The 20,924-nt window shown below is 37.8% G+C and overlaps 1 pseudogene; it reads left to right on the forward strand.

The window, feature by feature from the left end:
- LOC117017041 (nucleosome assembly protein 1-like 1) overlaps window positions 1-17,718 on the forward strand; it is a 34,149-nt pseudogene extending 16,431 nt beyond the window's left edge.
- The last annotated feature ends 3,206 nt before the right edge of the window (window positions 17,719-20,924 follow it).

The raw sequence follows: 20,924 nt of genomic DNA on the forward strand, positions 1-20,924 counted from the left end.
ATTCACTTTATATTTGGTTACTATAAGTGCAAGTTGTGTGTGTGTATTTTTCTAACAAACCATGGTATTTATACCACCCTGCATTCTCTTCCCTGCAGGGAGCCTTGTTAATCAACAGATTCTCAGAATCAGCCTTTTTTTCCCTTTAAGAACCTATTGTATTCAAGGACTTTGCTGGATGCTCAGGGCCGTGTATAGGAACAAGATGCACTGCCTCCTTTCCCCAAATGAATGCTCCATTTATTGGAGTTTGATTTATACTTAGGTTCATAGGCACTATAATAGATGTGTAAATAAGTTCTGAGAAACAGTGATAATTAGTTTTGATTTAAGAAAAATTAGGAAAATCATAGAAAAGGGAAATATATAAAAAAGATTTCAATAGAGAAAAAGAGGTCCTTGAGTTGGGAGTGGGAATGGAATTTCAAACAGAGGAAATAGCATGAACAAGGGTCTGGAAGCTGTCTAAATTTTCTAAATTTGTATCTGGTTATACTTACGTAGATATTTCAGGTTATGTTACATTGAATGGGATGTTAATACAAGTACTATAAAACAGCACAGCAGTTGTGTTTTATGCATATATCAGTGGATATGGGGGAGAGAAGACTGAAGGAGACCAATGTTTTGTCACCCCAAAATGTGCTTTTTGGGATATTGATTTTAAGCTGATTATTAAGAAACAAAAGACTCAGAAAGAACCTTTGACCCCTTCCCCCTTCCTGTTACTATAGGCAGAAAAAATAGGGTCCCTCGGGAAAGAGGGGGAGACAGGGAAGGGAGAGATAAGGTGAGAAAAAGGAGGGAAGAAATGAGATCATCCTTAAGAAGAAGTGCAGCTACCAGACCAGCCAGAACTAGATTTCGTGGCCAAGAGCAGATCGAGGATGCCATCTTGTCCCTCAAGGTGAACTTTAATTATAATGGATTATAATATTATTGGCATTGTGGTTAGGAAAAATCTTCACCCCCTGTGTCACCATGACAGTTCCAAGAAGAGCCAAATAAGTACAAATATCCCTCCTCCTAACAGGTAGGAGTGGTCAGTAAGGACCCGCCTAGAAATGCCTATAACATTACTCCTAAGTCTTGAATATTTCACACCTTCATTTTTAGTGAAATAAATTCCCAAATCTCTTTGTTCTTCGGGGCAGCTGCTCTTCTCTTGGCCTGCCCGCACTCACCTTCTTGAGAGTGTACTGTCCTCTTTTTAATAAGTCTGCTGCTTGCTTGGCTTATTCAGTGCATCCTTGAATTCTTTCCTGTGCTGTATATCTGGAACCCACTTACTGGCAACATCCTTGCCTAAGGGAATTAAGATAGAAAAACCTGCTTAAGAGAAAGGAGCATTGTAACAGGGTGGAATGCTTCTACTTTCCTCCCTGACTCAGGTTCCAGCCTGCATTTCTATAGATATGCTAATTGGCTGGAGGAGTTTTGCCTGAGACTTGAGTGACTTGTCCTCTGACAGACTGGGAACAAAAAGATTTGGAGATTACCCAGGCCCTTTCCTTGGATCCCACCTCTTGCCCCACCCCTTCTCCCTTCCCTAGATGTACAGTGGTACCTCGGTTTTTGAACGTCTCAGTTGACGAGCATTTCAGTTTACAAACGCTGTAAATTTTATGGATCTTTGGTATCATTAGATAGTAAAATTCACGCTAAATTTGCAGTTTTAGGGGTTGATTTTAAAGATCTGGAATGGATTAATCTGTTCCAGATTAATCTAAGAGTAATCTTACTTTCTATGGGGAAACCATGCCTCAGTTTTCGAACATTTCAGAACTCGAACAGTCTTCCGGAATGGATTACATTAGTAAACTGAGGTACCACTGTATAGGTCACTGGAACTTGGGGCACTCTTAAGATGAGGTTGAGAAATCTAGAAATCTCCCATCTTCTCATTACGGCACCGTTTTGATAAATAAAACCTTTCCTTATTCCAAACTCCGATCTTTTGAATATTAAATATTAGATGTGCTGAATACATGAGCCTTGTGACTGTAACAGTATCACCTTAGCATGTTCACCTTAGCACATATAAACTAAATGTGGCAGACAGGAAGAAATCTAGCAAAGCCCATTTGTTGAACTTCCTTCTGTGTCCCATTGTTTCTGGGTTTCGCAGCAAGAATTTGCTTACCATATGTTTCCTCTTTGTCCTACCTGTGAATTGTTTACTTTCTCTCTGAAATCCCAGACCCCTGCACCCTTTCCCTTTGTCCAGAATGGCATATAAACCTCAACTGCCCAATACATTTCATGTTTTATATCTGACACCCCCTGTATGTACACCTGTAATAAACTTTGTTAATTTGATTATATTAACCCAACTAGAAGAACTTAGAAGGTGAGAGGAAAATTATATTTTTTCCAGCCCCCACAAAACCTTAGTTCAAATGTCAGTTCTGAGCCAGGTGTCCCATGAGATGTGTTTCAAATGTTTAGCACACATATGTGTGCATATAGACATATGCATACACACATACAAACCATATCTTTGTCGCTTTGCATGTCCATCCTGTTCTCTGCCAAGGTAAGCCTGCCTTTGTATTCAGGAAAACTAATAAAGCAATTTTCTATTTTATCATTGTATATAATACCACAGCTAATCACTTAAACATCTCTCATTTTGTATATCACATGCATTATCAGATTACAGGGATGTTAACCAAGTTTTCAATGATATAATATCCAACTCTAAACTTTGCTGGATGCCAGAAGTTAAAGAGGAAAACCATAGGCCCGAAATGGTGTCTCTTGTGCTAAAGCCCATGATACCAAACCTAATTAATATCTGACATAATTGCTCTTTTAACCTCTCCCAGAAATATAATCTTGACCAGTGTGGAATTTTCTGATCAACACCAAATGATCTATCACATGGGCATTCTTCATCCCCCATAGAAAATAGTAGCAATCTAAAATGGCAAGAATAAAAAAACCTTGCCATTCATTCCCTTACCCCCAATACAAGATTTCCTGGTCTAAAGATAATTATTTTCTATTGTTAATACCTTCATTGCCAAACCCTTCTTTTCTATAAAAACCTTCCATTTTGTACAACCCCTGGGAGAGTGCTTTTGGTTGCTACATGGGATTCTACCCAATTCATGAATTGCTTAACAAAACCAATTGAATCTTCAAATTTACTCAGTTGAATTTTTTTTTAACACTCATTAGCAAATTTTACCATCTCTTCCCATCTTGATGGTTTGAGTTCAGAGAACCAAATTTACCACCTGCTAGAGATGAGAAGGGATTTTTAGCCAGCTTCCAAAATGACCACCAAGAATCTCTGATATTGACACCCTTGTGTAGTCCCCTCCCAACACGATATGAAGTTCATTTGGTATGACCAATAGAAAACAGCTGAAAGCAGAAATCATGGTTTGTCACTTCCAAGATTAGGTTATAAAGACTTCCATCTTGGGTTCTTTCTCTGTCTCTCTTAGATCACTTACTCCCAAGGAAGCCAATGGCCATGTTGTGAGGACAAGCAGTCAGCCTATGGACAGACCCACGTGGCAAGGAACTGAGATCTCCTGCAAATGGCCAGTGAGGAACTGAGTACTCTCAACAACCATGTAAGTGAATTTGGAAGCAGATTCTCCAGCCTTGAGATGGCTGCAGCTCTGGCTGGCAGCTTGACTGCAACCTCATGAGAAATTCTGAGGTACAACTCCTAAGTTAAGCTGCTCTGGGATTCCTGATGCACAGAAATTGTGAGACAATAATTGTTTATTGTTTTAAGCTGCTAAATTTGGGGATAATTTGTCATGCAGCAATAGATACAAGACCCTTCTGAGTGATAGTTTTCCCTTGTGCAGAAACCACAGAGCAGACTCAAGCAAAGTCTCTCTTTGAAATTGCTGTGTATGGGGACAGCTTATCCTGTGTAACCTCAACAATGAGGCATGACCTCCGAGCATCATTTTGGGCTTGTGCTTCAGATGATGTACTACACAATAGGAGTAGAAGACAGAAGCTTCAGATGCATGACCCCAAATAGCTGGGACCACACTTCTGCCTGGAACATGCACCATCTCTGTTCTAATATTTGATCCTTTCATTTAAAGCCAATCAATGTCTTATTTATCCAATAGGTGGTTTATATCCTCACTTTTGCTTTCAGTAAAGCTATAAAAAGCAAAAGTTAATCCTCATGGTTGGATGTGAGGAAACAAATAATATATTAGGACAAGATTTATCCTTTAGCAACTGCATAGCAATTGTGAGAGGAGAATTGGGCTTGTGAATTGAAACCCCTCAGAGGGGCACAAATGGACCCAGAAGGTTATTCAATCATGCCAAGCCTTTTGAAAGCATTTGCTCTCATTAAATATCATTTAAAAATATTCTCTAAGGTACAGTTCATTGGTGTGAGGAGACATATTCATTCATAGAAGAGATGCCTCAATCTAGTTAGCAAATATTATCTGAGCACCTACTAGGTGTCAGGCATTGTGCTAGCATGTGGATTGCAGTAATGAACAAAATAAATCTAGTCTTTGCTCTCAAAGAATTTACAGTCTAGCGGGAGAAGTAATAATTAATCAAAATATCTCACAAATGAAAACAAAATGCCAACTGTGACTAGTGAGGAGGTGGAGGTACTATGAGAGCACACATAAAGGGAGATTTGACCAATTGAAGAAAATAAAAAATGCTTCCCCAGGAAGTGACACTTGAGCTAAAATCTGAAGGACAAGTAGGTAGGTAATGCCTCTGGGTTGAGGGAACAACAGATACAAAGACCTAATGGCAGGACAGAATGTGTTCAGCAGGAAGAACCAAAAATAAAAACAAAAAATAAAAATCATTGAGGCTGAAGGGCAGAAAGTATGAACCTTTTTTCCTAGTTCAGGTGTCTGCTAAGGTCTATAATTGACCCAATGGCCTGTGTGCACATCCAGTACCTGATAGGGTAATCTTGTTTTAACTGCTTCTTATTACATAACAAAAGCATAGCTAAGAGAAACAGTATTTTAGGGGGGAATCCCTTAAATGATGCACATATTGTGCATTCCCTGAGTGGTTTTCTAATCTCCTTTTTATGTTGCTGGATGAGTGAGGCCTGAAAAATGGACTTCTGGGAATTAGATCCTCAAAGAGCCTTTTCTTTTCCTCTGAGCTTTGGAACCACTAGTCAGTATGGAAGAACTCAGTAAGAAAGATCTCTATGCAAATAATTAACTGGGAAGAACACCTGCAGTGTGTGGCAGAGGACTGATATCCTTAATATGCAAGGAAAACTGAGAAATCATTAAGGAAATATGTCTGTGTGTATATCCTAAAGGAAAAATAGGTCAAGGACATGAACAGGTATTTACAGAATATTAAATACAAATGACTAATAAGCCTGGGAACAAAAGTTCAAACTCAATAACTGAAGAAAATGTAAAATGATATAATTAATTGCCTTTGAATTCAAGATTTCAGCAATGTTAATATCTATTGTTGATGAGAGTATAGGAAAATGAATATTCTCATACATTTTTTTACAAGTTTATTGAGGCATTGTGTCAGGGTTCCACAAGACCAACAGAAGGTTTGATGATTTGCTAGGAGGAGTCACAGGACTCAGCATATAGTCATACTCATGATTTTGATTTATTAGACCAAAAGAATACAAAGCAAAATAACCAAAAGCAAAAGGTAAATGGGGTCAGTCCAGGGAAGACCTGGACTTCCAAACTTCCATGAGTTCTCTCCCAGTGGAGGACACATTTAATTATTCCACCAACAAATTGTGATATGCTGTCTGTCAGAGAAGCAATTAGAAACTCAGCACCCAAGGTTTGTTTTGAGGACTGGTCACATAGAGACTCTTCGCCTAGCGTGCACCCATATGTGTTTGAGAAAGAAAGCAGGTGTTGTGTGAACCACACTGTTTGCTCCAACTGAAATCACAGTCTTAGACAGCTGTGATGTTAATAATTCTCGCTAATTGCTATTGTTTTCAGTCACACTCTGGAAATAGGGCTTGTTTCACATAGCTGAGTTCTGAGTCAGATCAAGTAGCACCAATACCCTGGAAATGGAGCTTTTACAGATCTATGGGCCTCATTAAAATATTGACTGTGCTCTGAGGATGGGCTTTTAAGAGAGATCCAAAAGAGGTCACTTCTTGCTGTTGGCTGTAAGACTGTCAGCTTGTCATGGATACCATGCCAATGAGCTGGGAAGGAAGGCATGGGAGAAGATTCCAATTAAAATGCCATAGACCCATTATTATTACCAAGATTTAATAGTTTTTCTTGAATAAACTCTTTTTAGTTTGTTTTGTGCCTTTTGGTTAATTTTCAGAGTTCATAAATTGTTGCTTTGGATTGCTTTGTCAGTATTTCCATGCTTTTATAGGGAAGCAGATATACCAAGGTTCTTACTCGGCCACTTTGGAAGTCAGCTTAATTTCTCATACATTTTTAAAAAGATTTTTATTTAAAAATATAACTAACATACGAGGTCAAACAATTAAGTTCATGAACTCACCCTAGAAAAAGTGCTACATACCTCATTGCTGAATATCACTATGGTCACCTTCAAAGTACTACCTTTTGGAAGCTATGCACTGACACCAGGTTATTTTTGTCTAACTTTTTCACGCAGCCTTTTCAGCACTTCCAAATAGTTAACATGGTTAACTGTTTGTCCAGTTGGTACAAATTCATAATGAATAATCCCTCTGATATCAAAAAGTTTAGCAACATTGTTGCAACAAGTTCGCAAATTTAATTGTCAGACGTCATACATTATATCAGTTTCAGGTGTACACCACAGTTGTTCAACATTTATATACCTAAAGAAGTAATCACCACGATAAGTCCAGCAACCACCTGACCGTACCACACGATCACAATATTATTGACTATATTCCCCATGCTGTACATTATACCCCCATGACATTTGTTTCACACCTGGAAATTTGGACCTCTTATTCCCTTTCAACTTTTACCACCTTTTTTAATTTTTCAATTACAGTTGACACTCAATATTATTTTATATTAATTTCAGTTGTACAGCATATGGTTAGACAGACATTTCTATGATTTTAGAAGTGATTCCTCCTGACTAGTCTAGTACTCACTTGGCACTATACATAGTTATTATCATATTATTAACTATATTTCCTATGCTTTACTTTACATCCCCATGACTATTTTGTAACTACCAATTTGTACTTAATCCCTTCACCTTTTTTATCCTGTCTCCCAACTCACCACCTATCTATCACCCTGATAAGTCTAGTACCCATCGGACACCATACATACATAATTATACATAGTTATTACAATATTATTGACTATATTCCTTATGATATAACCTACATCCCCATGCCTACTTTGTGAAAACCAATTTGTACTTCTTAATTCCTTCTCCTTTTTCACCCACATCTTCAACCCCCTTCCCCTCTGGCAACCTTCAAAATGTTCTCTGTATCTATTAGTTTGTTTCTGTTTTGTTTGTTTGTTTTGTTCTTTAGATTCTACATATAAGCAAACTGCATTGCATCTATCTGTCTCTGTCTGACATGCTCCACTCTGCACACAACCTTCTGGGTCCATCCGTGCTGCCGCACATGGCAACAACCCATTTCCTTCCATGGTTGAGCAATATTCCATTGTATATATGTACCACCTACTCTTTATCCATAATCCATAAGCCATCGACGGACACCCAGGCTGCCTCCACATCTTGGCTATTATAGATAATGTTGCAATGAGTGTCTGGATGCACATGTCCCCTCAAAGTAGCTTTTTGGGTTTCTTTGGATAAATACCCAGAAGTAGGTTTACTGGGTCCTTCTTTGTCTCTTATTATAGCCTTTGTTTTAAAGTCTGTTTTGTCTGGTACAAGAAGTGCTACCCCAGCTTTTTTGTTGTTGTTGTTTTCATGAAATAACTTTTTCTATCCCTTTACTTTCAGTCTCTGTGCATCTTTCAATTTGAAGTGAATCTTCCAAATCACTGATATGATCCTCAGCTTCATCCAGTGTGCTGGTGAGTCCTTCCAGTGCATTGTTCATTTCAGTCATTGTATTCTTCACTTCTGACTGGTTCCTTTTTATGGTTTCTATGTTCATTTTTATGCTTGCTATCTCTTTGTTGAAGTTCTCACTAAGTTCCTTGAACATCCTTATAACCATTGTTTTGAAACTCTGTATCTGGTAGGTTGCTAGCCTCCATTTTATTTAGTTCTGTTCCTGGAGTTTTCTCCTCTTCTTGCATTTGGGATGTATTTGTTTCTTCATTTGGCTGCCTCTCTGTGTTTGTTTCTATGTATTAGGTAGAGATGCTATGTCTCCTGGTCTTACCAGGTGGCCTTATGTAGCAGGGGTCCTGTGGGGCCCAGTGGCACAGTCTCCCTGGTCACCTGCTCTGGGTGCTCCAGGAGTGTCCCTTGTGGGGGTCATGTGTGCTCTCTTGTTATAGTTGAGCCTTGATTGCTATTGGCATGTCAGTGGGTAGGATTGACTTTCAGGCTGGCTCTCTATGGGATTTGCTCATGTTTACAGCTTATGGGCTATAGTGCAGGGGGCTTTACCCATGGAGCAGGATTTGCCCCAGCAGGCTCTGGTGCCTGTTGAGAGTCCCCTTCAGGTGTGCCACTTGTAGAGCTAATGGGGTGGTGCTCTGTGGTCTGAACCAACCTCCAAGTATGTTGGCTCTGGGGCCTCTTGGGAGGGGCTCCGGTGCAGGGCAACATAAGTCACTGCCTATAACTGGCCAGGGACTACCTGATAGAAGCTACAAAGTGATCCACAGTTGGTCACTGCCTGTGCTGGACCTGGAGGCATGTGGGGAGAGGCCATGCTGTGAACCGAGAACAGCTGCCACCAGTACTGGGTCTGTGCTGACTCTGCAGAAAGCCAGGACTGAGGCTTGCTGCCAGCTGCTGCTCCTGTAAGGTTCAGCCACTGATAAATCCTCCTACAGTAGGGATTTGGGTATGGTGGGTCTCAGTGAGTCACCAGGGTGGAGTGATGGGAGCTCGCCAGACCAATTCAGATTAATTTTTGCCATGGTCATGGGGGAGGGTCTCAGCACAGGAAAGATGGCACCCACCTGCTGGCTGCTTGGGAGAAGGAGCCAGGGAAAATGGTAACTGTCCCTCTAGTCTTCCCTCTGAAGCCATGCAACTCAGTCATTCCCGGTATGTCTCCGATGTCTACCCCTGAGTCACTGTCCCTCCTCCAGAGCCCAGAGTGAGTGCCTGCATGTGAGTCTGAGTGTGGGCCCTTTAAGAGGACATCTGGGTTTCTTGCAGCTCTCTGTTACATCTGGAGAGTCAGAATCTCCACTGTTTTTCACAGCGAGATCTTGTGGAGGGCCTCTTCCAGCACCAGTACGCTTGGCTGGGGAGCCTGGTATAGGACTGGGGTGCCTCAGTCTCTGGGGTAACCTTGTGGCTGAGATATCCCCTCCCAATTTTCAACCACCATAGGGAGGTTTGGGGCTACATATTCCATGTCTCTGCTCCTCCCTACCAGTCTCCATATGGCTTCTTCTTTATATCCTTAGTTATAAAACTTCTGTTCAGCTAGACTTCAGATAGTTCTCCTGGTTGGTTGTTCTATAATTTGGTTGTAAGTTTGAGTGTTCATGGTATAAGGCAAGCACAATGTTTATCTCTTCCGCCATCTTGGATCTCATCTCATACATTTTTAAGTAGTAAGTAGAAATTGATATCACATTCCCAGAAGGTAGATTATAACTGTGAATATACAGTATAAAAAAAAGTTTATGCCTTTTTACCTAACTTATTCTTTTTTTGAGTAACTCATTATAAGGAAATAATCAGAATTCAAACAAAAATGATTATGTACAGTTTTATTTATAATAGAGAAAATATATAATACATATCTAGCCATTTTAAGTTTGGTTAAATAAATTTTAACATAGTTTTCAATGACTGCATAGTATTTCACATATAAATAAACCATGAAAGAAGGTACAGCATGGGTAAATATCCAAAGCATACTAATTAATGACCAATGTATGAGCCCAGTTTTGTAATATAATATGTTGCCATTTATACTGTAAATTGTATAATATATAAATATTATGAATGCATTATAATATATAGTAACACACATATTAAGACATATCTGTAACACAAACATAATGTTTGCATATTTATATATACATAAATATTCACATACAAGTGTTACTGAAAAAAAGAGTTCTTGGTAAGCATTGCAGGAAAGATTCAAGGACATACTGAATAAGCCACGCAAGCAAATCCATATAAGCAGTGGATTATTAAAAGAAAAAGAATACATTTCTAAAATATTGGAGTTGGGCAAGCTAGGAGGAGGGCAACTGCCCTGAAGAACAAATAAGCTTAGGACTTTATTATAATGAGGGCATGAAAAATTCAAGATTTAGAGTTGACATTATAGGCATTCCCAAGGCTGGTCCTTACTGTCCTGGATGATCACTTCTTCCCTTCTGAGGCCCTTACTTGGCCCTTATCGGAACTGTCATGGTGACACAGGAGATAGAGATTTTTTTCCCTGCAATGCTAATAGTGTTATAATCCATTACAATTAGTTGTAGTTGCACCTTTTCTTAAGGATGATCTCATCTTCTCCTTCCTTTGTTTCCTGCAGTTCCTTCTTCCCTTCCTCCCCATTCTCTCTGCCTATGGTAACACAAGCATATGTGTATATATGGATATAGTATGTACTATAGTATTAAAAGGGTTGTCTCTGCATGGTGAACAATTTTTATTTTTTTTTTCTTTGAGCTTCTAGATATTTTAGAAACTTTTTGTGCTCCCCACATTCCTTTTGCAACTTGAGAAAAAATAATGCATGTTGTAAGGCTAATTTAATAAACTATGTATTTGTAAGTTGTAGTTACATCTATTTGGATGATGTGCCTTATTACATGAGTATTCTACTTTTGAAGAACGTCAGGAGTATTATTCCTGACAAATTAGCCTTTTTAACCCATTTGATACTGGTAGTTAAATAAAAAAACAAAGGTTTCTTTCTAACCTTCAACTGCTAAAAATCTTAGAGCCAAATTTGTTGTCTATCCTTAGCAATAACACTGAAAGGGTTTTTATGTTATGCATGTTTTTTTGCATTTCTTTTAGTTTCATTTTATGTCCCTTCTAAATTTTTTAAATTCTATTTTCAATTTATTGTATTTTCTTATATTTGTATATTCTTCTAAAGCATTTCAATCCTTTTTAGAACAATAGAATAATTAGGGCATGAATATGAGTATATCTGTATACTCATATACACACAGATGCACATACACATATTTTAAAGGTAAGCACAACTCAGAGTTTTGAAATTTTTAAATATTTATAAGATATTTTTTATTCACTGCATTCATTCTTTATACAGTATATTAGTTTGTACAATTTGTTGGCAGTTTAGCACACAAAGCTATTTATCCTATTATGTTTCTCTGTGGGAGTTTTTTTTCCTTTAGTCCTATCTATCACAGCCATTATTTTAATCGCTATTTTATACAGTCCTACTGTGGTTGGTATCCTGTCCACAAGGGCAACATAGTCTCCTGGAGAAAGCACTGGGATTGACATCAGAATTTTAGGGTTTGTGTCCAGGCTATCACAATTACTGGTCATGTGCCTCATGGTAAATTATTTAAACAACCTGAACCACTTCATTTGTGAAATAGAATGATAATACATCATAACTAGATAATAAAGTTTTTAGGATCAGTTGAAATCAGGAATGTGGAAAGTTTGTGCCAGACGCACATGTGTTTGTACAAATGGTAGACAGAGATGTCTTGGATAACAAAGTCTGAATCTGCCAAGCTGATCACCTTAGCTCAGGGCTGCATTTGCCCAAGAGGATAACTTCTTCTAATTTGTACAAGGTCTCCCATGGGTACTAGTTGCATTCTAAAAGATTATCTTCATAAATTGCACAGATATATCCAAATGCATTTCTCTATATAAAAAAAAATTTGTAGGCTGAGGTTCTAAAAATGTTGATTGGGTTTTCCCTCCTAGGAAGTACCAAATTGATTAACAGAATACATTCATAAGAGCCCAGTTTTATTGGAACTACATGCTTATTTAGAAGTAACAGTAATCATTAGCATTGGGAGTTCTGCAAAAAACAATGCTGTACCATTTGCATTAAAATTAGTATATCTAGGAATGTTTTTGCCCTCATTTTGTGCCTCCCTTGCTACTGTGTCTAACAGATTCTGTGAGATCAGCATGGAGAGTCTGTACTTCACATGTGAAGGTCAATTTATTATATTATTAATCAGGTGTTGTGAGTGTTGAAATGTGCTGTTCAGATTTCCTCTTCAGGTCTTAAGCCACTTATTTCTTGGGAATGTTGGTTGCTGGCAGTTCAGAGCTGAGTCTGTGTCAGGAATTGCCCTTGGATGGAATGGCTGCCTCTTTCAAAGTTACCTACATTTCCCAGGGTCAGCCCGCATTCAGTGACTAGGCAATGAAAGGTTTAAAGCCAATAACCTTGCCTCAATTTGGGACATCAGGTGGGTGCTATCCCAGCTTCAAAGCTTTCCATGAAGCAGACTGTCTCTATTGCAAATATATTATTGTTCAATTCCTTCCATACTCCCTACATGTTTTGTTCACAAGAGCACTACCTCAAACACACAAATTTTCATCTCTGAGTGGATTTCCCAGGGAAGCCAACTGCCATCCCTATAAAACTTTTAGAAATCCCTGAGATGAATCTCTATGTATGGGAATTAGTTAATTAGCTCATAGCCATTCTGTCTTTCTTACAAACTGAACTCCAATTTTATTTCGGCTGTCAACAGGCCCAACTTACATTACAAAACATATATCCCAGAATTCATTGCAGTCAGGGGTGCCATGTGACACAGCTCTGACCATTGAAATGTAAGCAGAACTCACTGCTTTTTAAAGGGGATAAATGAGCTGATGCCCTTCAGCGTCTCTCTTCTTCTTTCCTTAAAAGTGTTTTCAATGCTGATAGTGGACAAGAGGAAAATACCAATCTATTTAGAACCTCAGCTGCAACATCCTTCAGCTCCTGAACCAATACCAGCCATACTTAACTTAGGACTTTCCTAAAATGAGAGACATAAACCATATCTAATACAGATAGAGAAATATAAGTTTAGACTTTGGATTCAGATGAGACCTGAGTTGGAGTTCAGTATCTTAAGTTGGAATTTGATGATCCATCCTTGAGTCTTGGTTTACTCATGCAATCACCCTCAGCTCCATTATTTGTAAACTGGGGAAAACATTACCTATGACATCTGATTCTTAAAGAGGATTAAATGAGAGAATAGATGTAAAAGTGTTTGACACAATATTTGGCATAACATAACTGCTTCAATAATATAATAAGTTCATTTAATTTACATAGTCCTTTGCAGCTACCAAGCCCTTTGCAGCTACCAAGTTTATTATTATAGATTAGAGCTTATCACATGCCCTATGGGTATACTTGGTCTGAATAATTCTGATAGGGTCCTCTCTCAGTGTATCACCAACCACTTGGTATTTGGGTCAGTTATTTATTGACCTGTCTTTTCATGAAGCCATGTCACACAGTGTGATACAACAAAGGAGAAAAGGAAAGTGAGAGAGTGTTTCAGTTTGGTTCCCTAGGCTGGAGACCATGAGACAGAATTTAGCATGCAGGATGTTTATCTTGGAGTGCTTTTAGATTCAAGCCCTGTGGAAGGGAGGGAAAGGAATCAATTTGGGAAGAGAGAGAAGTCCAGCTGTGATGCAGGCACAGTTATAGCCTCTACTGACCGTATAGAGAATGGTGGAGCAAAGCCAAATTGAGCTAAGATGGCCAGGTTTTATACTACAACATGGATCAGACACTGGGTGTAGACCACCCAGAGAAGATGTGTGACCTTGGCAAGACTTGCTCTCTACAGCTGAGTGCAGACCTGAAGAAGACTAACAATTGGAGGCTGTCCAAAGCAGTGTCAACAATTAGAGCAATACATCCTTCATTGAAGAGAGATCTGGTTAGAAGTTCATCTCCTGCCCATTATAGATGGGAAGAAGAAACACAGTAACAGGAAATCACAGTGCTGAACTTAAGTATAAACAAACAAAATATTTTCTGACATATCACAAGCAATAGCAGCTCTAGTTACTGGCTAGAGAAAATTTTTGATGCTACTTTTTGAAAGGAAATGACTAGACATTAAGCTTGTTTTATACCATTCCTTTTCTCATCTTCAAAAACTCACAATCTTGGTCTTGCTTTATTGAAACATAAGAACTGGATGGTGCCCATGGCATTAGAGATAAAAGATCTGGGATACCATATGTAAAAGCTCTCACTGTTTTGGTGGTGAATTATATTGTCAGTTAAGTCAAATTAATTATTGCTCTAATTGATCTAAAATTAGTCCACACATAATTAATACACATGACACTTAATCACTGAAAAAGCGATTTACATACATTACCTCACATAATCCATACAACTATGTAAGAAGGCTGGAGTTTGTCACCTTCATTTTCTTCATTTTGTAGAATTCTTTACAAAATTACTCAGTTCTTAGAGAAAAAAAGTAGACAAGCAAACACAACAATAAAAAAAGAGGTAGGGATTTATGTTTATTTATATTTCATAATTTATGTAACTGATTTCATGGTTCTAAAATATAAAATGTTTATTCTTTTGAAATCAAACAACATACATTTATGTACTCCTTTATCATAAACCTTAAATTGTCAATGTAGAGGCTAAAATGAAGAAATCTTCAACTATTAGTTAAACTTTGCTTGTTTGAAATCAGGCTCAAAGTTGCTGCCAAAAATATTGCTTGATAAGAGCATTTCTCTCTGATTATTACTATCTCTTCTATCTGCCCTCTATCTCTCTATTTCTCTATCTCTTTCTCACTATTTTTGACTCTCCATCTGTCTCCGTGTCTCTCTGTCACTCAGTTTATATCTGTTTTTCATTTTCCTCTCTTTGCCTATATTTATTTTCTCTCCTCCCCTTGCCCCCCTCTTCCTTTTTCCTTCCTCTACCCCTTCTCTCTCCCCATCATCCTCCTTTCCCCTCGGTTTGTCTTTCTCTCCCTCTGTCTCTGTGTCTTTTATCTCTCTGCATGGCCTATTTCTCTCTGTCTCTGCCTCATCCTCTCTCTATGTATGTCTGTCTGTGTGTCTTGTATGTCTGTCTCTTGTGTGTTTTTTTTTTCTCAGTAATGTATAGAGGTTCACTAGGAACTGTTTTGCTTTTTTAGAGATCTTCAGGTATTCTAAATTAAGTCACTTTGTTAAAAGACTTCCTCATAATAACCATAAGCAGAAGTCAACTGATTAAACAGGAGATGAATGTTTAATGATAAATTCCTGAATTCTTAGTTTTGTAGAGACCATTATGTTTTTGGAGACTTTAAAAGTTCATTAATTAATTCCTGCTGCATTTCTGTCAAATGGGCTTATGATTTAACACTCCCCAGAGAAGCAAAAAGTATGACTGAGGTCTCCTAAGCTTTCCACTTTGCACTAGGGTGGCTCTGCCACTTTATTTACCTCCATACTTTAGAGCAGAGGTCAGAAAACTATAGGTCATGGGGCCAAATGCCACCTGCTGCTTTTTTTGGTATGACTTTAAGAATGGTGTTTACATTTTTAAAAGTATAAAAAAGGAAAAATATAATATGTGGCAGAGACCATATGTGACCTGCAAAGCCTAAAATATTTACTCTCTAGCCCTTTACAAAATAAGCTTGCTGACTCTTGCTTTAGTGAATTTTGCATGGGAGTATCCACATTTGTGATTTCTCCAGGGCATTCAAAGCATGCTAGAACAACTTTTCCCACACTCTCTGGGGTCAGGTACCCAAGAAGCAGAACCTGAGGAAGGAATGCTTGTGTAAGTGGTTTAGTGAGGGTGTGTTCCCTGATGAAACCTGTAATGGAGTAAGGCAAATAGAAAAGGGGAGGAGGAGAAGCCAGGCAAAGATGTGAGTTCACCTGTAGTCTAGGCTCAGACTGATCTCACAGGGAGCTCTGTGATGTGAAGAATACCTAGAGTTGTTCCACCTTGAGGGAAGGGGGCTGGGCTTGAATACCTCAATATGAGTCAGTCATTATAAAGAGCTGGGGAGAAGAAGAAGAACTATTTTCCCCTAGGGTCTTCCATGTGGTCTAATAATCAAATCAACATGAAACAAATTAACAAGAGAAAATAACCAAAGTTAATCACATACATATGTATGGTTACTCCAAATACATGAGAGAGGCAGAGACCCCACATACATGAGAGGTTCAGAGATAGAAAGGGAAAATGAAGTATATGTGACATTTTGAGCTACGGATGAGATAAATATGAGGAGAAAAAGGGCATTGTAGAATGATAAGAAGAGCAGATGTTCAGTAATTAGAAATTTCCCTGCCATATAGATAGGTCAAAAAGGTTATTGCTGACTTTTTTAGTACCATCTGCTTGAGGCACTGCCTCCGGCTCCTTCCACCACTTCCCCGAGTCACTGGCTCCAGCCACCTGGCTCCCAGTGCTAGCTACTGATATTTGGCATTCTTACAACCTGGCAGACATTGACAACAAAGAACAGTCTGAATTTGATCAAGATTTAGATGATGTTGAAGAAGTAGAAGAAGAAGAAACTGGTGAAGAAACAAAAATAAAACATGTCAGCTGACTGTTCAGATGATGCAAAATCCTCAGATTCTTACAGCCCTCCAAGAAAGACTTGATGGTCTGGTAGAAACACCAACCAGATACATTTAAAGCTTGCTAGGGAAGTTAAAAAGAAGTGAATTCTCGCAAAGCCTTCAAGTTAAATATTCATAGATAGAAACCCAGTTCTATGAGGACGCTTATGATCTCGAAAGAAAGTATGCTGTTATCTATCAGCCTTTATTTGATAAGTGATTGAGATAATTAATGCAATTTATGAACCTACAAAAGAAGAATGTCAATGGAAACCAGATGAGGAAGATGAAATTCTGGAGATGCTGAAAGAAATGGCAAGATTGAAGATGAGAAAAGGGATGAAGAAAAAGAAGACCCAAGGGAATTCCTGAAGTTTGATAAGTTTGGTTGATTGTTTTAAAGAATGTTGACTTGCTGAGTGATACAGTTCAGGAAACATGATGAACGTATTTTGAAGCACTTGAAAGATACACAATGAAGTTCTCTCCAATGCTGGCAGCCTATGACTTTTGTCTTGGAATTTCACTTTGAACCCAGTGAATATTTCAGAAATGAAGTGTTGACAAAGACATATATGATGAGGTCAGAACCAGATGATTCTGATCCTTTTTGTTTTGATGGACCAGAAATTATGGGTTGTACAGGGTGCCAGATAGATTGGAAAAGGGAAGAATGTCACTTTGAAAACCATTAAAAAGAAGCAGAAGAAACATGAGGGATGTGGGACAGTTCATACTGTGACCAAAACAGTTTCCAACAATTCTTTCTTTCATTTTTTTTTCCCCTCCTTAAGTTCCTGAGAGTGGAGATCTGTATGATGATGCTGAAGCTATCCTGGCTGCAGACTTTGAAATTTGTCACTTTTTATGTGAGCGTATAATCCCAAGATCGGTGTTATACTTTACTGAAGAAGCTGTTGAAGATGATGATGGTGATAATGAAGAAGAAGAAGGTGAAGAAGTCGATGAGGAAGAGGAAGGAGAGATGAGGAAAATGACCCAGACTATGCTCAAAGAAGGATCAAAACCCCAGCAGAGTGCAAGCAGCAGTGAAGCAGAATGTATGTGGCCTTGAGGATAACCTGCACTGTAATAGCCCAAATACAACTATTATCTACTTACAGCCTCATGTTTTTGTATTTTCTTGGTGGGCTCAGTAATTTTTTTAAAGGAAAAGAATGGAGATTTTTAAAGGCCAATTTGTTCTACCTAGCATTTTAACTTTAGTTTTCCTGTCAGATATGTTGAATGCAGAAATTCTCTCACACATTTTCATTCATTGCTACATAGTTTGGCTCTTCTGGAGTATTTTTATAATATAACTATTAGATTACAGCTACAAAAATAAACAGAACTCTTAAATGAAATAGAGTTTTCATTTTGCTATGTTTTTTTCTGAAGAACCAAAGTATTTTTTCAGCTGGTAGTTAAATGGGTTTAAGTTTGCTTGCATTAGATTTGCCTTTCATTACTTTTAGAAATGCAGTGCTTATACTAAGACAATTCATCATTTAAAAAAAGTAAAACAGAATTTGTGAAGACAAGTACATGATTAAGAAATTTCCAATAAGACCACATCCATTAACTTAGATTGTTAATGGATATTTATATTTTAGGTGACACAGTATCTAAAGAACCCTAAACTCAATAGTATGGTTATAGGTACTCCAGAGAGGTGAATAAAACCTAGTATTTTCAGAAGTTAAGCTTTATTATTTTAACTATACTTTAAATTTAACTCCATTAGCTAAGCAATTTTTCTTTATGGCAGGGTCTACCTTCTGTTTTCCCTGGAAAAAGGATGAATTTTCATCATTTGACAAGCCTTTATTTCAAGTTTTTTGTTGTTTGTTTGCTTGTTTTGTTTTTGCAGTTTCAAATAAAATTTTCAAATATAATTTTAGTTCTCACAAGATAATGTTTTAATGTGGTAGTAGTAATCAGGTAGAAGCGGAAGTCCTAGCTTGAATTGTACCCTAGTTGACCATATTTCAGGAAAGGGTGCCAACTTTGGAAGAGGTGTACTGCATCTCCTCACTAAGAAAGTAAAGAGAGAGAGAGAGAGAGAGAGAGGAGATAGAGAGGAGAGGAGAGGAGAGAGAGAGAGAGAGAGAGAGAGAGAGAGAGAGAGAGAAATTTTAAATGATATAATGTTTTTTATAAAAGAAAGACTTAAAGGTTGAGTTCTATTTCCTTTGGTTAGAATGAGAGAGGGCCCCAGGCCTCTATGTTTAATTCCAGTTTTTATTGCTTAAAGTATATGTTATTTACCCATGCTTCTGTTCACTATGTATTAAAATGGGTAGTACTGTTTACTTAACTACCTCACAGATATGTTAGGCACATTCAATTAAATTGTATGAAATGTTTCTCAATCTTATTAGAAGCTTAACAATTTGGACCTATTTGCACCACAAGTATGATATTCAGCATTTTATTCACACCAGGGTTTGATAAGTAAACTGGAAAACAAAAGTTAAGTACTTTATTCTGGATCTTGTCTGGCAACACTCTGTGTGGCTCCTATTACAATACAAGTAGATGGATAACCAACTATTTCAAAAGGTCTAAGGATTGTTTTTAGGTATTTTAGTTATGATCGTATTGTAGAGATCATAGGACTAAAATAGAAATAAGACCATTTTCAGGGGAAAAAATGCCATTAAATTTGAGACTGTAGAGACACATTTACAATACCTCAGGCTAATTACTATTAATTTTTTGTGGTGAACTTAAAAGCTTTGACAATGAGAGTGGACTAACTGGATTGTAATTAAAATTAGAGGACAACTTAGAGTTTCTGCATTTAATAAAGTTACATTAGGTTCATTTTTAGAGGTAATAGAGCTTCCATTATAAAAATTTAGTATTAAGGTCTTGAAATGTGAACATATTTTGTTATTCCTACAGTACTATCCATTCTACTCCTGAGATTTTAATTAACTACTGTAATTCCTTAACCAATTGCAATAGTTTGTAGGGGAAAAATGCCATGAACATACCTTATGGTTTTCCTCTTCATTTTCAAATAATTTCGGTAGCTTTGATTAGATATTCTGTGCTCATTTGTTTTTGTACCCATAGCTCATTTAAACACAGCTGAACTTAAAAAAAAAATTTAATCTAAAGATAGAATTCAATTTTTAATGAACTTAAAGTAGCAAAACCATTACTTTTCTTTTTTTATTTTTCATTCCTCTAGGGAATAGCTATTGCCAAAGTGAAGGAGTAGATATTGTTTCGTCTTGTTATATAAAGGTGATGTGGTTTGCAAAGGAATTGTTCTCTTAATAAAATTGGAGTTTCAAAGGATATCAGTGTTCATCCATGCCATCTCCAGTTCTAAAATGGTTCTATTCAATTCTAGAAATGTGAAATATGTAATTTGAAATCCTTAATAAAATTTTCATTTATTTTTTTTTAAAAGGTTATTGCTGGCAATCCCTTATTATGGTCAAGGCCCCTAGCTTAAATTCTTCTAGTTAAGGAGCGGGCAGAAGTTTCTCTTGAGCCTGTAGGATGTCAGTTGCCTTTAGCTTAAAATGAGCCACATACTACAGAGGCACATCTTGGGGTGACTTGTTCTGAACCCCTACAGGGCCAACTCCCAAAAAAAGGGTCTGTGTAAACTTCTAGGTGTCTTTGCACAAAGCAGCTCCTGTTAGCACAATTTTCCAGAGATGGGTGAACTGTGAGCTATTAGCAGCTAGTACTCAAAGCAGCTGGAGAATGGGCACAATAACCTGATGGAGCGGATCTGGGCAGCGAAGCAACAGTAACTACTACATAAATGACATTGGGGATGGAGAGGCTACTCTAAACTTACACCCCTTGTTGGCAGGTTGAAGGCTCTCCTGCATTTCATAGAGGTCCTTGACTCTTGAGTGGCTACCTGGGATAGGCTCCAACATCCTATTTGCAGATACACAGCCATATTCAAGAGGGGAGTATCAGTGTTATGTATATATGAGAAGCCTGAACTTCCTTCCAGATTAGAAAATGAAGAGTGATGGAATGTCTGAGCTGGACAGGCTTCAAAGGTCATCAGATTTAATACCCTTGTTTTAAAGAGGAGAGATTTCACAAGGTCCCACAGCTGGCAATCAACTGAGTTAGCAGTATATTCCTGTTTTCTAACTTATAGTACAGGGTGTTTGTCACCATTCCATGATTCATCTCTGGGATATATACCTACATCATAGCATGGTTAGTGCTTCTATGTTAGGAAAGTTGGGAAAAATTATCAGTTAATTTTCTCT

The sequence above is a fragment of the Rhinolophus ferrumequinum genome, chromosome X (genome assembly GCF_004115265.2).
Source record: "Rhinolophus ferrumequinum isolate MPI-CBG mRhiFer1 chromosome X, mRhiFer1_v1.p, whole genome shotgun sequence".
In the NCBI taxonomy this organism is placed as follows: domain Eukaryota; kingdom Metazoa; phylum Chordata; class Mammalia; order Chiroptera; family Rhinolophidae; genus Rhinolophus; species Rhinolophus ferrumequinum.